This window comes from Anas platyrhynchos, chromosome 21 (assembly GCF_047663525.1).
Source record: "Anas platyrhynchos isolate ZD024472 breed Pekin duck chromosome 21, IASCAAS_PekinDuck_T2T, whole genome shotgun sequence".
Taxonomy (NCBI): Eukaryota; Metazoa; Chordata; class Aves; order Anseriformes; family Anatidae; genus Anas; species Anas platyrhynchos.
The window spans coordinates 5,912,257-5,927,253 of NC_092607.1; the positions used below are offsets into that span (position 1 = coordinate 5,912,257).

General features: G+C 49.6%; 1 long non-coding RNA gene and 1 other non-coding gene across 2 annotated transcripts; one reads left to right on the forward strand and one right to left on the reverse strand.

The window, feature by feature from the left end:
* Nucleotides 1-1,527: 1,527 nt before the first annotated feature.
* Nucleotides 1,528-4,281, forward strand: LOC106014594 (uncharacterized). Its single transcript, XR_005260431.2, has 3 exons — nucleotides 1,528-2,292; nucleotides 2,552-2,642; nucleotides 3,241-4,281. It is a non-coding gene; the product is annotated as an uncharacterized lncRNA (long non-coding RNA).
* A 9,622-nt stretch (nucleotides 4,282-13,903) lies between these two features.
* On the reverse strand, nucleotides 13,904-13,975 carry TRNAE-UUC (transfer RNA glutamic acid (anticodon UUC)). Its single transcript has one exon. It is a non-coding gene; the product is annotated as a tRNA-Glu (tRNA).
* Nucleotides 13,976-14,997: the final 1,022 nt, after the last annotated feature.

Genomic DNA, 14,997 nt, shown 5'->3' on the forward strand with positions numbered 1-14,997 from the left:
GATTAGAAAGCTCCTGGCAGAAGGGGTTTTGCACAGATCCCCCTCTTCCAGAGGCTGCCTTCCTGCCTTTCTTCCCTTTCTCTCTCTCTTAATGAAAATGTTGCGTGCTCGTCAAAAAAAGTGTTTCTGGCTATGGATGAAGATGTAGAAACTGCCATAATAGGAGACCAAAGTGAGCAGGCAGCCGCACGCTGATTAGAGACCATTAAAATCCCTTCTGCGACCAGCACCGGTGTAGGAAAACAAGAGGGACTTCTATGCTGAAATGGATTGCAAAATAAAAATTACATCTAGCTGAGGTCATTTCTTGCATGATGTATCTTGGGAAAAGAGGGGTTTCTCTTCTTTCCCTGAGATATTCAGAAATTCAAAATAAAAGCTTTTAGTTTAGGGGAGCGTCGAGGCAGAACAGCACAGACAGAACCTGAGAGCGGTGTTAATTTTGCCTTGATTTTTTCTTTCTCTCTATCTGACAATCTTTAGGAAAAAAAATATCTTGACATTTTTGTTTCCTTATTTGCTTGTCTTCTCGATATGTCAGGAAGCAGACAAGATTATAACACAATCCCCGCTTTCAGCAAAAGACATACATTTGCCATCCAAACAGGTTGGTTTTTCCCTTTTAATGTAAGCTATCACGTTTGCCCAAGTTATTACTGTAGATGTAGCCAGCCACATCTATTTTAATCAGCTTGTTTATGAGTATCCTTACATTTCCAAATTGCACGGGAGCTCTCTTGCTAAACATCCCTTTCTTTTTCAGGTAAGATAATTTCTAGGACAAAATGTCAGAAAGCTCAACACATCCCTTCAATTACTGCTGTACAGATTTTCTCTGAGCTTCTGGACAATAAGTAGCTTTCAGGGAAGCATTAAGTAGATTTGCCCTCAAGGGTTTGCATTTCAGTAGAGTGACAGTTATTTTTGTAAATACACACACACACAAAAAGGAAGAAAAGAAAGGAAGGAAAGAAAAAAAAAACACATACATAACGCCTTCCCCCATCCCCAGTAAAATAGACAGACATGGGCTAGACAACTGCTTATTATCTAAGAACCTTGAATCAGATAGGAAAACCAGAGTTTCTAATGTCTTCAAATGTCACAGCATTATGATTTATACCAGTACACAGTGTACCGTGCTTCATTATAGAGAAGAAAAAAAAAAAAATTGAATTACAGCTAATGTCTTCCCCCTTTTTTCGGAAGGCTTCGCTACTAGTCTGAGGATATAAAATACATCATTAGTTGTTTTTAAGCATGTCTCTAATGATGAACAAAATAATGGGGCATGAAACCCAGACTTAACAAAACAAAAATACAAAACACAGCATTTTACAGACTTTACGTAAACATAATGTGACAATGCACTTCCTTTCATTCTCTGCTATGACAGTTAATTCCAGACCAGGAAAACTGTCAAAAATGTTTAGTTCTGCTTGGGTTGAGTTAATTACAGGCCCTGGGGCTGTGTTGACTTTCTCCTGCTAATGGCACTGTGCTACAGGTAAAAATCCATTTGCAAGAATGTTTTCAGAGCTACAGATCTAATTTACTGAATATCAAATATTTATGCCATTGCAATTAAAGTGACAATGTTCCACCCCTCTTCACCATGCAAGCTTGGGCTTTTTAATAGAATTTATTATACAGTAAACATTTGGTAAAAAGTTTTGCTCGAGCTTATAATGTGAAAGCTTTGAATATTTTATTGATTTTATTTCTTTTGCACTCAATTCCTATCAACACTGGAACGTTATGAACTTCTGCAGCACGTAAAAAACCATTTTTTACTGTCAGAGCCCTGCAAGCATGCATGGCAAGGCTGGGGCTGAAGGATGGAGGCTTCGTCTTCGCTGTATTTTTTGCAGGGAGGAAGAGAAGGAACTGAGGAGGGACAAAGTGTCAGGACCAGTCTGCCAAGGCTGGGGAAGCACAAGGAAAGCCATTTTTACATTGACACAGGGGATGGGTAGGACCCTGGGGGACCTGCGCTGGTGGCGCTGGATACCCACAGCCACCCAGGGACCCGCTCCTAGAGCCCTGAGGTTTTAACGAGCACCTCGGGAGCCTGTGAGGCTAATGAGGCCTTTGGTGACAAACGGCAGAGTGGAGGGAGGGGAGAGGATTGCTTTCTCCTCAGCTGTTTTGTTTTGCTTTGTTTTATTTAACAGCAGAGATAAGGTTGCGAATTCTGTGCTTGGGGCACTTTGTGCGGCTCCTCTGAATTTACCAAGCCCTCCCCACTCTCACCAGGAGAGCATCTGCCCACTATTTGGCTATATAAATCTGGTAGGTAACTGTTATTTTTTTGTGTGTGTGACATGAATTCGTGTCAGCCCCTTTTGACCCTATTGATATCACCTGCCTTCATGTGGCAGGCAGCTCCAAAACCTCAGTGTTTGCTGTGGAAAGCTGTGTTTTCTCTTGTTTTAACACTAAGCTCCCACCTACTTTATCAAATTCTCCTTGCACCACTCTGCTCCGTCTTGTTCTCTGCACTGCTCCTTTAGCCGATTTACCTCATTTTTACATAATTCTCTTTCCAAAGCTGAACATCCATGTAGCATGGTGGTTTCCAACACACCAGGTCTGACCGAGCTGTGGTCACCCATGCAGGAGGGATGTCCCACAGGCACATGGTGAGTCCAGACCAAAATCAGCCCGGCATGGCTCCTCACAGGTTATAGGGCTGCCTGCTCTCGGACGCAGTTTCTATCACGTCCCAAAGTACAGTCTCTGCCTTTGGACTCAATGAGGCACTGACATGGCCGGTGTGTGGGTAGCTGACATTTCCTACTGTCACTGTCTGGCCTAAATTTGCAGCTTTACTCAGCCCACTTCTTGTTTCCTCACCGTAGTGCAGTCCTGCAGCACATTTTTATTGCTAGGGCTCAGGTTTTCCACCCACAGGGATTCCCTGGGGCTACTCTTTTCACCTTCCATTTTAATGCACATTTTTTACATGCCACCCTCCCACCTACCCTGGTTCCCTGCTGTGTCATTCTCATAATGCTGGTAACACAGCGTGACCACATTTTGTGGGTATCCTCCTTCCACCAGGGCTCCTCGATGCCCACTCAAGGGGTGCCAAGCAGTCTGGGCACCCATTTTAACTGCAGGCCTCGCATGCTGGTGCAGGAGCCCGTGGAGGTTTTGCTATGGCTCTGCTGCTTCGTGTGGAAGTTGCTGGTCAGCTGTACCGCAGGCAGCCTCATTTCCCATGTTCATTTATTGCAGTTGTGCTGCTCGTGTCCCTGGTGGTCCTTCCGCAGATGCATTGAGCTGCAAACACCAAACAGAACACGTTGGCTCCTCCACATTTAGTCCCCAGCCCAAATATGCCCCAGAACCATGCATCCATGCCCCATCACCCTGGCTCTGCGGTGACCAAGGTGCAGCCCACCCCTCCTGCCCTGACTCCTCCGTTCCCACCTCTGCCAAATCTCTCCTCTGGGCACCGTCACCTCACCTTCACACCAAGCCTCCTGCCTCCTGCCTGGCGCTGAGGCCTCACGTGGCATCACGGTGTCGCTGAGGATGCTGCTGAAGTGCTCCTGGGAGTCAAGCCCCTGCCCAGCACCCTGAGGACAGCCTTATTCTTGCCAACGTCCCTGCTGGGGAGGGCAAGGAGTGAATGAAACCAGGACGACGTGAGAGGAGTTGTGCTTGGTGCAAGCCAGGTGTGGTGGGACCTCGGGAAGGGGATGGGTGCAGGGCTGGCAGGAGCTGAGACAGAAGCCTTGCTGGGCAGTGAAAAATGTGGAAAATTGCTCCAGATTAAAGGGTCTGAAGGTGGTTTGGTGGTTGGCAGTTCGAAGTTGCTGTGGATGCTGCTTCAAACACAGGCTGCTCAGGTGTAATGCTCGGCAGGTACTTGCACATCCCATCACCTCACATCCCCACCAGAGGCAGAGGGCAGCACAGCCTCTGGGGAGAAGCAGGGAAAGGAAGGAAGGACATGAGGATCCCATCCTGGAAAACGTCCTCCTCATGGAGCCAAGCTCCAATGGATCCCATACAGCTCGTGTAGACTTGGTGTTACTCAGCAGCGTCACAACCTGCTCACAGCCACCCTACTGAGGAAAACATCAACTTGGGATAGTCTGTGCCTCACGTCCAGGCTTGGGGGTGACTCAGGTAAAACCTGGGGAGAAGAAAATCTCACCTAACCATTACTGGACCCCACGAAGCCTCTGTCAGCCTGCAGTCAGGTAGCCAGAGGTCAGGACATTTCTGTCTCCAGTAACACCATCGGGTAGAGCAGCCATACCTACCTTACCAGATAGTTGTTAAAGATACTTGCAAGAAAGCGTGCCCAGAGCATGAGACGGGGATGTCCTTTCTCAGCCTGACCATGGGTGCAGGGGGAGGAGAGGGCACACAGGGTCTGCAGGGAAGGGGGTGGCCGTCTGGGAGCTGGGGAGGACTCCAGGCCTGGAGCCTGCTGGAGCAATGAGTGGTGCCAGCAAATTTCCAAGATTTCTGGGCTTTAGCCCCAGTTTGGTTGTTCCCATAGTGGTTCTTCCTGCTGAAGCACTAAGGAGCCGACACCCAGAGGTGCTCTGGGGCCGGCACCCCATCCTTTCAGGCTGCCCCATCTCCAGGCTGCCCCACTGTATTCTGGAGGAAGGTTTCAGCCAGTAAGTGTGGAGGTGACACGGGCACGGGGGCATCCCCTGGAGCACAGCCCAGAGCCTCTTCAGGAGGCTGCCCCAGCTGTCTGTGCCTGGTCCTCGTGCTGCGAGGCCGCTTCCCAGAGAGTCCTCCTGAGCCACCGCAGGGAACAGCTCGTGTCCTGCCTTCATCGCAGCTGTGTTTCCATGAAAGTTTAATGTGTCTCTTCTCTCTGCCTGGAAGTGAGCTGGCTCCTGGTGTCCTGCATGGAAAAATCGCAAGGTGCATGGCCAGATCCAGCCCTGCCTTCTGCCTGGGATGGAGCTGGATGGCTGTGATGAAAAACCAGTGGTTAAATCCTGCCGGCCGGTGAGGAGGGATGTCGTGAGGAGGCACCGCACCGCTGCTTAAATAACCAGGGCCGAGGCCCGGGGGAGCTTCTCCGAGGTCTTGCCGTGCTTTAGGAAGCAGGCAGACTTAATGAAATCTTTCGTTTGTCGGTAAATGCCACTGTATGAAGTGTAATTAATGGATTTCCTAGAGCTGGATGTAGCCCAAACTGAAATATAAGCACCCGGGGAGCTGGCCGGGAGCAGCGTCCTCTGCACCGCTTCATTACAGGGTCACTGCCAGGGCGGTGGGAGCTTTGCTGAGCCTCCCGCTGGGGAGGCACCTTGCCAGCTCCGAGACTTCCCCCAGCGATGCTGTGGATGCCGTGGTTTCCGTGGCCGGAGGCAGGGAGCAGAGCATGCGGTGCAGGCATTTGGGGCTGTGCAGCGCTGCCGGGCTGCAGGCAGCGTGCAGGGGGGCCGGGATGTCCCGGTCCGGGCACGGGGACCCTGGCGTGCTCTGACACACGGAGACATTTGGGTGTTCTCCAAGCCTGACAGGTTTTCCATCTGGTCCCCCATGGGGTCTGGTCTCACCTGCAGGCAGTGGAAGGGCGTTGAGGATTTCCTCCCCTTCTGTCAGGCTTCTCAACAGTGCAGGTCTTCAACAGCAACTTTTTGCTGCCTGTTTTCTCTTTTTGCAGTGTCCCAGCACCTCACCTCGGCAGCCTCCATCTGTTTGGAAGGTGGCCTTGAGAAGAGCTCGCCCTTCTCTGCGGAAGGGTGTCCTCCCCGCACAGCCCCGCTTCTCCATTTGGGAACCGAGCGTCAGTAACTCCCCTCCCTGTGGAGATGGAGCCCCAGTAATTCTACTACAGGAATCCTAAATGATGGCCAGCAAATGGCCAGGAGTGGGCAAGAGACAAAGACAAACCCAGGCACAAGTCTCCGTAACCTGCTGCATCCCCAGATGAGGACGTGCCTCCTCTGCAGCACACTTCAAAAGCCCCGAAGCCCATTATGAGGAACAATCAGCAGCAGATTTTAATAGATGCATTTTGCACTCAGCTGTCACCATCTGCGTTTCCCCATTAGAAATGCAGGATGAATGAGCTCCACAGCCACAGCTGCGAGGCTCTGGGAGGGACGGCAGCTCACAGCCATCCTGGGGAGGATGCTCCCAGGCTTGGGGCATCGTCCTGTGTCCCCTGCCTACCTCGGCCAGGGTGTGGTGACAGCACCTGCAGCAGGCTGGGGGACAGCCTGGGCAGGGACACCTCAACTGGAGAGGGAGGTAGAGGGTGCAGTGGGTGCCCAGGCTGTGGAGAGGGCCATAGAGGAGCAGCCCCAAAACACCCCCAAAGCTTGGCCAGGGGAAGAAGGCGACGTGGGTTGGAGATGCCCAGCCACGAGCAGACAGAGCCAGGGGAGCTGGAGGAATCCGGCAGGAAGTGGGAGCCCACAAGCCAGTGGGATAATTACTTTTTTAATCAAGTCTTTTCAAAACATCTAATTTTATTACTTTATTCTTCCATTTCAATAGCAGAACGATTAAGATGGAATCTTAAAGGAATTCTTCACAACAGTAATAATGTCTCTTATCGCAAGAGGCAGTCTCTGTCTGCTCTGTCCTGCAAATTCACAGCATTTGAATATTAAATATATTCAATATATCAAAAAACTCCATTTCATTCCAAAAAAAAAAAAAAGGAAAAGAAAGAAAGAAAGAAAGAAAGAAAGAAAGAAAGAAAGAAAGAAAGAAAGAAAGAAAGAAAGAAAGAAAGAAAGAAAGAAAGAAAGAAAGAAAGAAAGAAAGAGAGAAAGAAAGAGAGAAAGAGAGAGAGAAAGAGAGAGAGAAAGAGAGAAGGAGAGAGAGAAAGAGAGAAGGAGAGAAAGAAAGAAAGAGAGAACGAGGGAACGAGAGAAAGAGAGAGAGAAAGAGAGAAAGAGAGAAAGAGAGAAAGAAAGATGTATAACATATGTTTTCCTCTGATGAAAAGAATAATAAAATAACACCCAACTCTTTTTCCCTCCAAAGTGGCTTCTCAGAGAGGGAGTAGGACAGCGGGGGCTGTGGGGTCACCGGGGTGGTCCCAAATACTGCGGGATGTGTTTTCATGCTCAGTCCTCTCCAGGCCCGTAAGTGGTGAAAGGAAAAGCCATTGTGCGAGTGGCCAGGGGAGGAGGGGGACACCGGTGGGGCAGGAGGAGTGTGCCTGCTGGGCAGTCCCGGGTTGTTTCTGGCAGCTCCAGGTTCCCCTTGCAAGCCCAGGCTGCTGGGCATGCAGACTGAATGGAAGGAGAAAAACAAAACAAAACAAAACAAAAAAAACTCACTTTGAAAAAGTGAACAAGGAAATAAGATAAAACATTGGAAATAAACACAGATGACCCTGAGCTACTGTCTCATTCCAAAAGCACGCCTGTAATTTCCTAGCTTGTTCTGCTTTGCTTTGCTTTGCCTTGCTTTTTAAAGGAAAGAGGTGAAAAGAAATTCCCCTCTGCCAAGCATCCCTTGGGTGACCTGCCTTCCTGCCCCACCTCTGCCTGGGTCCACCAGGGGAGCAGGACCCCCGGCTCCGTCACCCCCGGCGGGGAGCAGCCCAGGCTGGGGAAGGGGCTGCTGCCCCCAGCGCTGTGGGACAGGCCAGCTGCTGTCCCCAGCCCTGCAGGACAGGCCAGCTGCTGTCCCCAGCCCTGCAGAGAGGGTGCCAGGACCCGCTGGCACCAGCCTCTTCCCCTGGGAGCCCAGGGGAGACCTTGGCCGGCACCTCTGGTGCCTGGCTCTAGGGACACTGGGGGTGGTTTCAGGCCAAGCCACGGTGGAAAGCGAAGGGGAAATGGCAATTTAGTGATCGACTAAAGGTGATTTAGGCACTCGTCCCCTGGGATTTCATAGTCAGGGCCCACATCAGGCCACTGCCAGCCCACACCCAGGGCATGGCAAGTTTTGGGTCTGACAAATGCCCTTTGAGGCCCCTTGCAGAGCACAGGACTATCAGCTGCTTTAATAGCTGGGATTAAGGACCTGAGGCTAGAATCACAGAATATCCTGAGTTGGAAGGGACCCACGAGGATCATCGAGTCCAACTCCTGGCATGAGGAGGTTTACCCCAAAATTCAGACCGCATGACTAAGAGCACAGCCATGTGGCTGCTGGAGGGTGAAGATCCCACAGGTGCTGGCCTGCAGGAGCAGCCCTCAGGACCGCCAGGTTTATTGCTGTGGATGGGTTACCCACGAGGGCTCAGCAAGGCTTTGCTGTGCCTCAGTTTCCCCACCAGCAGGACGACATTTTCACTCCTCCTTTGGGCACAACTTCCCTGGGCTGCTGGTGGGGGGCCCTTTGCCACAGGCCTCCAAAACTCCTCCCCAAACACGGCATGGACTGTGGAGGTGTGATGACCCAGGAAGAAATATCCCCTTCCAGCAACAAGCTGACCACAATATCATGTAGTTTTTAAGGCTGAACACCGAATCTGGATTGGCTATTTAATGACACAGCTCTGTATTCTGCACCCTCTGCGTCGACGCTGCCTTAAGATGAGTGATTTTGAGTTGATGTCTATCTCTAATAGACTTTCCTCGGGCTCCCCTCGCACTAGCTGCTGGTTGGAGATTAAAACCCACTCGAGCCTGCCCGGCAGCAGTTCATCAATGCCAGTTGTTTCATTAGTTGATGCAAACCCGCTTAAAATAAATTCCAATTAAAGCAGGAACTGGAATTGTACATTTTTGGAGCAGGGGTGGCTCCTGCGCTGGTGCCGCTCTCCTCCCCGCGCTCTGCTGCCAGGCCTGTTATTGCTCAGCCCCCACCGTGTTGCTGGAGATGTGGTGCAGATGATGCTAAATAAATTGTGCTTTCATTAGAGTCCTGGGCAATCCAGCAGCAGGTTGGGTCATTTGCTCCTCGAGCTTCCCTGTGCACGTGAGCGAGAGGGGGGAAAGGAAGAGAGAAGAAGGCAGAGCCACTCGGATGTCCTCTCCTCCCTAGCGCTGCTGCCTGAAAAAGGGGTTTAAAGAAAAGTTTCTGTCCCAGGCGTCAGGAGCCCGGCGTGTCCCTGGGCTGGGGCAGGTGCCTGCAGCTGCTCTTAGAGCTGAGGCTGCTTTGCCTCCAGTGCCCTCGGGGAGCTGCTGCTGGTGGTGCTGGGCACATCTCCTGAGTCACTTGTGGCCAGGAGCCGCACAGCAGCTTTTGCAGAAAGAAATCTTACACTTCCTTTTAAAAGTTCATTTAAAAAAGAACCGCATAAAGAAAAACCCTCCAGGAGGAAAGCCTTCCCAAAGCCAGCCTGCGGTGCTGCCCCCAATAAAATGTCTCCGATTCGAATTTCTTCCCCTGGTTTCTCAGGCTGGGTCCTGTCCCTCTGCTGGGAAGGTGTCCCCATTCCACGGGACACCCCACAAGGCACAGAGCTGGGGCTGGCGGCCCCTTCCATAGCCAGCACACCCACCAGAAATTCCCCTCGTGCTGACTGATGTGTTTGGGACATGGGGACAGGGACTTGTGCAGAGCCAGGCTGCTCGGTGTGCTCCCACAGACTGTGCCTGCAGACTTTCAGGGAAAGAAAGAGAGAGAGAGGAGCACTCTGATTTCATCAAAATCAGTTTTCCTGCCCAGGGAGCAGCTCCTAAGTCTCAGGAAGACGATTCTATTTAAGCCACGGGATCATGTTGTAGCTACTTCTTATTTACTAGACTGGAAAGTTACATTAAGAAGTTATCACTTATCTTGCAGGAGAACAGATTAGGAGTGAAGGACCGTTCCCTGGTTTGCATACAGCTGCACTTCCCAGGTTACTAAAAAGACAATTGATGTACCAGTTCAGGAAGAAATATGATTTTCATTATGATATGCAGGCATCGGGGATTGTGTTCTAATGGTCCCCTGTCACCAGTGAAGAGCAAAATGGCCTGTGACCACTGTAATGGAAAAAAGGTTTCTGTGATATTTTGCATAGCATGGAGGGCTTTTTTTTTTTTCTTCTTTTTTTTTTTTTTCCTTGTATCATCCTGATGGCAACATTAAAGGGAACGGCACCTATTTTTGCTAGAAAAGGATATATTTTTTTTTGTCCCATAGTGAGAAATGTTTCTCCCCACTCACAGAAGTATATTTATATTTGAAAGTAACTTTTCAGTTAACTATAAGACTAATTAGTGAGGCGCCTTTACAGCAGTCTAGGGGGGCTCCTGGAGGCCTTCTTTGCATGCACATTTATTTGGGCAGAAATAAGATGATTGCATGATGCTACCTGATGGCACCTCCCTTTTGGGATCCCTTCAAGCTCTTCTGACAATGTGGTGGTGCCCAGGGGCTTGAGCCTCTAGGAAAGCATCAAAGGGCAAAAAATGAATCCCGCTGTTCACACCTCCTTGGCTGGGTACCAGCATCAGCCGGGCAGGTGGCTCCCGCCACCCATGTGAAGCAATGGCAATAGTTGAGTATCGACTATTCCATGTGAATTATCCGGGGATAACTCCCAGAGAGAAAAAAAAAAATAAATCCTGACTGCATTTGTGGATTGCAGAAATTCTTAACAATTGGTAAGTTAAAGAATTCCGCTATTAGCTTCAGGACAACAAGAAAGCTGTGGAAGATCTCTCAGAAAGTGATTTGCTGTGATTTTTTTCCCCATTTAATTACTTGACTGCTATAAAAACCAAACCAAGTTTCAAAGACAGATAACTCCAATTCCCTCCTCACCAGACAGCACGCAGCCCTTCCCATCCTGTGAACCTCCAGACAGCTGGGCTGAGCAGCTTTCCTTTAAACCCACCTAAGTTAAAGACAAACAATTTAGGTCCATTGATCTGGAGCTGCGGAGCCTCCTGTTTAAACTCGGGGAGATGGAAGAAGCCTAAAGCTAGTGCACAGGATTTTCTTTGCATTGCTTAGATTAAAGGACACGAGGCTGAGTGGTGTGTGTGATGATCAAAAGATTCAACACACTCTGCACCTGTCACAGGTACGAGCTCAACTCCTTATAGATAAAAACAGAGTGGAGCTGGCATAGCATGAGAGACTTACAGGAAGGGATGTGCAGGGAGTATATTTTAAACAGGCTGAATATAGGATTAAATGCCAGTATTATATGAGAGAATGCTAATTTTCCTTAATTAGGCCATTTCTAGCATGAAGTTCCCGTTGATCAGAGAACTCTCTAGCAGATAAAGAGGGGGATCAGGAATTGTCCTCATAGAAACATGAGAAAGTTTCTAAATACTGACTTGGAAAGAAAAAAAAAATAGTAAATGGCTGTGTAGCTTAATGCCATTGGCACCGAGGCTCCTCAGCCTGAACAGAATGAAGGAAATGGAGGAAAAATTCCTATCCCAGGCGAACTTGCAAGCTGCAATATGAGAAGTGAACCTCCCTAAAAAGGAATCCTTTGTTAAGTGATCTCCTTATGCTAAATTTACATTTCTACATGCTCACGGCAAGTCAAACATAAATAAATTAAGTATAACAATTAGGCAATTAAACAACACCCAGATAAAGATGGAAACCGGCGCGATGCCAAGGAACAGGCTGCAGGGAGATGCTAATTTTGCAATACCATTGCTTTTTATACTATTTCTTTCTCATCACACGTGTCACATCAGGCTCACTGCCTTGTCACATCCGTGGTCCCCGTATCCATCAAAAGGCACTAACGGGGACGGGAAGGACGAGCTGGCAATGAGAGGAGGTGCAGGTGCAGCGCCTTGTGCTCAGACCATGGCCAGTGTTTTCCTTTTCTACTCAAGGACACTTGAATCGGCCCCGAAGTTTTTGTTTCTCTAAAAATTAACTCCTTAAATACCAAACCCTTAAATTCATTAGAATTAGAACTGGACACAAAACCCCTCTTAAAAGACAGGTTTTTTTAAAGGAGTAAAATGTAGGAAGGGGCTGCGTGGGGCACTGGCACAAAGCAGAGGACTTGGGCTGACCCAGCAGGCCACCTCCTGCCTGCATCTGCACAGACCACCCTGTCTCGTTGCCTTTCTGTGCACAGTCTGGGCTCAGCCTGCGCCCAGCTCCTCCCCACCCCAGGGTGTGCAAGAGTGCGTGGCAGCACACAGCAGCCCCTTCCCTCCTGCTGGGATCTCATTGCAGGTCCCAGGCTGTGGATCCCAGCTTAGGAGGTGGCTGAGCTGTAAGCCACCACAATGAGGTTTCCCTGTTCTGGTTTCAGCAGGTGCTTCACCAAAGAAACATATTTCAGGCAGAAATCCTGCCTCTGGTCAGCCCTCAATGCATGACTCCGAATTATAGCACTTCACAATCTGATCAGCACACCCAAGCAAAGTGGACAGATAATTTCTGCCTGGGTGTCAGCCTCCAACAAGCAAGTTCACAGCCCTCTGCAGAATCACAGAACCATCTAGGTTGGAAAAGACCTTCCAGATCACCAAGTCCAACCATCAACGTCCAAGATCACCAGCCATTACTAAACCACGTCCCTTAGTGCCACATCCACATGTCCCTTAAACACCTCCCGGCATGGGGACTCCACCACCTCCCTGGACAGCCCCTTCCAGTGCTTGACCACCTTCTCTGTGAAGAAATTCTTCCTAATATCCAGCCTAACTGCCCCCCAGCCTGGCACAACCTGAGACCACTACAGGGTCATAAATAGATGTCAGAAACAGCCACAGCTCTGCCCAGCCACTGCAAGCACCCGAGCACATGTCACGGGCAGCCTTCATCACTGGTAAATAAAACCATCCCTCTGCTGGGCCTGGAAAGGGTTATTCTTCATAGAGAAAAAAAAGAATATTTAAGACTGCAAAACTTCCTTTGACAGGGCTGTCTTTTAATTACCCTGTGGAATGATAAAATCCCAGCACTGAAAATGTGTCTTTACAAATCTCTAGCTGGAGTAATTAGTCCCGTGCCTGGCTCTCCTGAGAGATTATTGCTGCCTTCTTTTCAGATTACTTACCCAAATAGAAGTGGAATCACTGCTATGTTTGACAGTGAGATATAAAATATCAGATAAAGCTGTTAAAATACTGTTTCACACGCTGCGTTTCTGCAGAGTAAGGAAGCATCTGCTCTCAGTATCAGCAGCAGAGCTGAGCAAAAAAAATCACAGCTGAGGGCTGAGAAGACGAATCTCACTTCTTTTTTTGTTCCTGGTCATTCCTGGAAGTAATCAAGAATTTAGACATTATTCAAGTGACTCAAATAGCACAGTTTGCAGCTTGTGTCCATTTTAAGGCCCAAACATGCTCACAAGGTTTTAGGTCTGATGATTCCTCTGCTATGGTCTGAGGAGCTTGGCTGCAAATACTTCTGAGACAAAAGCAAAGTTACTTGGTGGTGACACCGAACTCTGAGAAATCCAGGTTTTATAACACCCTGCAGAGGTGTTGGGTGGGTACCTGTGTAAAAGCATCTCCCTTTATACTTATATATAGGGGATGCAAAATGCAGGTGATGCACCTTCTATCACACACCTACCGGCGTGAGCTCAGAAGGAAGTTTTCATTTGATATGGCACAGATCCACAGTGACATTATTTGGAAGCTCCTCTATTTTCCAGTGTCTGTTCACCTGGCTGTGGTAAGATCTTGTAGTGTTAGGACAAGTCACCTCGAGGGCTGGGAGAACAGCTCTTGTAAAAGGGTAGCGGCCAGCTGGCTCTTGGAGCCATGAAATGAGGGAATCTTACAAAAATCTGGGTCAGAAGTGCGCTATGAAGGTCTCTTCTGCAGCCTCTTGCTCCAAGCAGGTCCATTTAAAACAGGTCCCCCAGGGCCTAGTTCAGCTGGGTTCAAAGTATCTCTGGGATCGGAGACCCTGTTGTTTCCCTGAGACTCTTTTCCAGTGCCTCAGCACCACGTGGTGATAAAATCCTGCCTCCAGCTTCCCCTGCTCCACCTTGTGCCCATTGCCACCATCAGTCTGGTGTCTTCCTCGTCCTGCAAAGCCCCAAAATGGGCACAGCAATATGAAATATTAGGGTTTCCCACACCGGGAGTCGAACCCGGGCTGCCTGGGTGAAAACCAGGAATCCTAACCGCTAGACCATGTGGGAGCTGTGGTGCTGGGCTGGGTGCCTGGCCCTGGGCCTACAGGGCCCGCTGGCCCTGCTCCTGGGCCTGGGGCCCTGTGGTGACCCTAATAGTGACCCCATCCTTTTCTTTCCTGCTGCCTCTTTCCTGGGAAAATCAGAGCAAAGTGGAAAAATAAATAAATAAGTGAATGAAAAAAGCAACATCTGATTTTCCTGGGTCCTGCTGGGGCTCTGCTGGGACCCTCCTGCAGCTCCCCCTCAGCGATGTGCGGCCCCACGTTGGGACATGCAGGGACAGAGCTGGGGCAAGCCCGGTGCCAGGGGTGTGTTGGTGGCTGTCCCCAGTGTCTGCCCTCCGGCAGGATCTCATGGATCTTCCCAGGGAGTTACGGCACTGCCCAGCTGCAGCGAGGTCCCGCACGGGGCCACACGGTGTTATTAGCAATAATTAGTGGCAGAGCGTCGCAGGAGCTAATTCCATCCATCACGGAGGCACGCTTCCCCTTTATTTTATTTGATTACACTTTTTTTTTGCTGTTGTTTTTGCATGATTCCCTCCAGTAAGTATTTCATAATTAACAGAGGATGAATAACATCTCTGCCACTCTGCGTATTAACTTTTCCCACAACAAATGAAAACATAATTGCCATCACGCAGCACCCTTATCTGAGGAAGCACGCTGCAGTTGGGGTGATGGAGATTTACTGATAGGCACACGCACTTTGGCTACTTAGAGAAGAAAACAGAACCTTTGTGATGGGCTGGGGCTGCTCTGCACCCCGAAGCAGCTTCCTGCAGCACCTCCCAGCCCTCGCCCCCACCGTGGGCTTGCAGCCAGGATGGCAGGGGACAGCTCCATGGAGCTCCTGTGGAGCAAAGGACAGGGTGAGGATGCCCAGTAGGTGATCTGTGGGACATGGTCCCTCTTTCCCCTGCTCAGGGAAACCCTAAAACTGGTGGCGTGAGCAAGGTCTGAAGGGAACCTTCCCAGGAGCCTGGTATAGGCACATCCTCCTAGCAGAGGAGATGCTGAGCAGGGCCA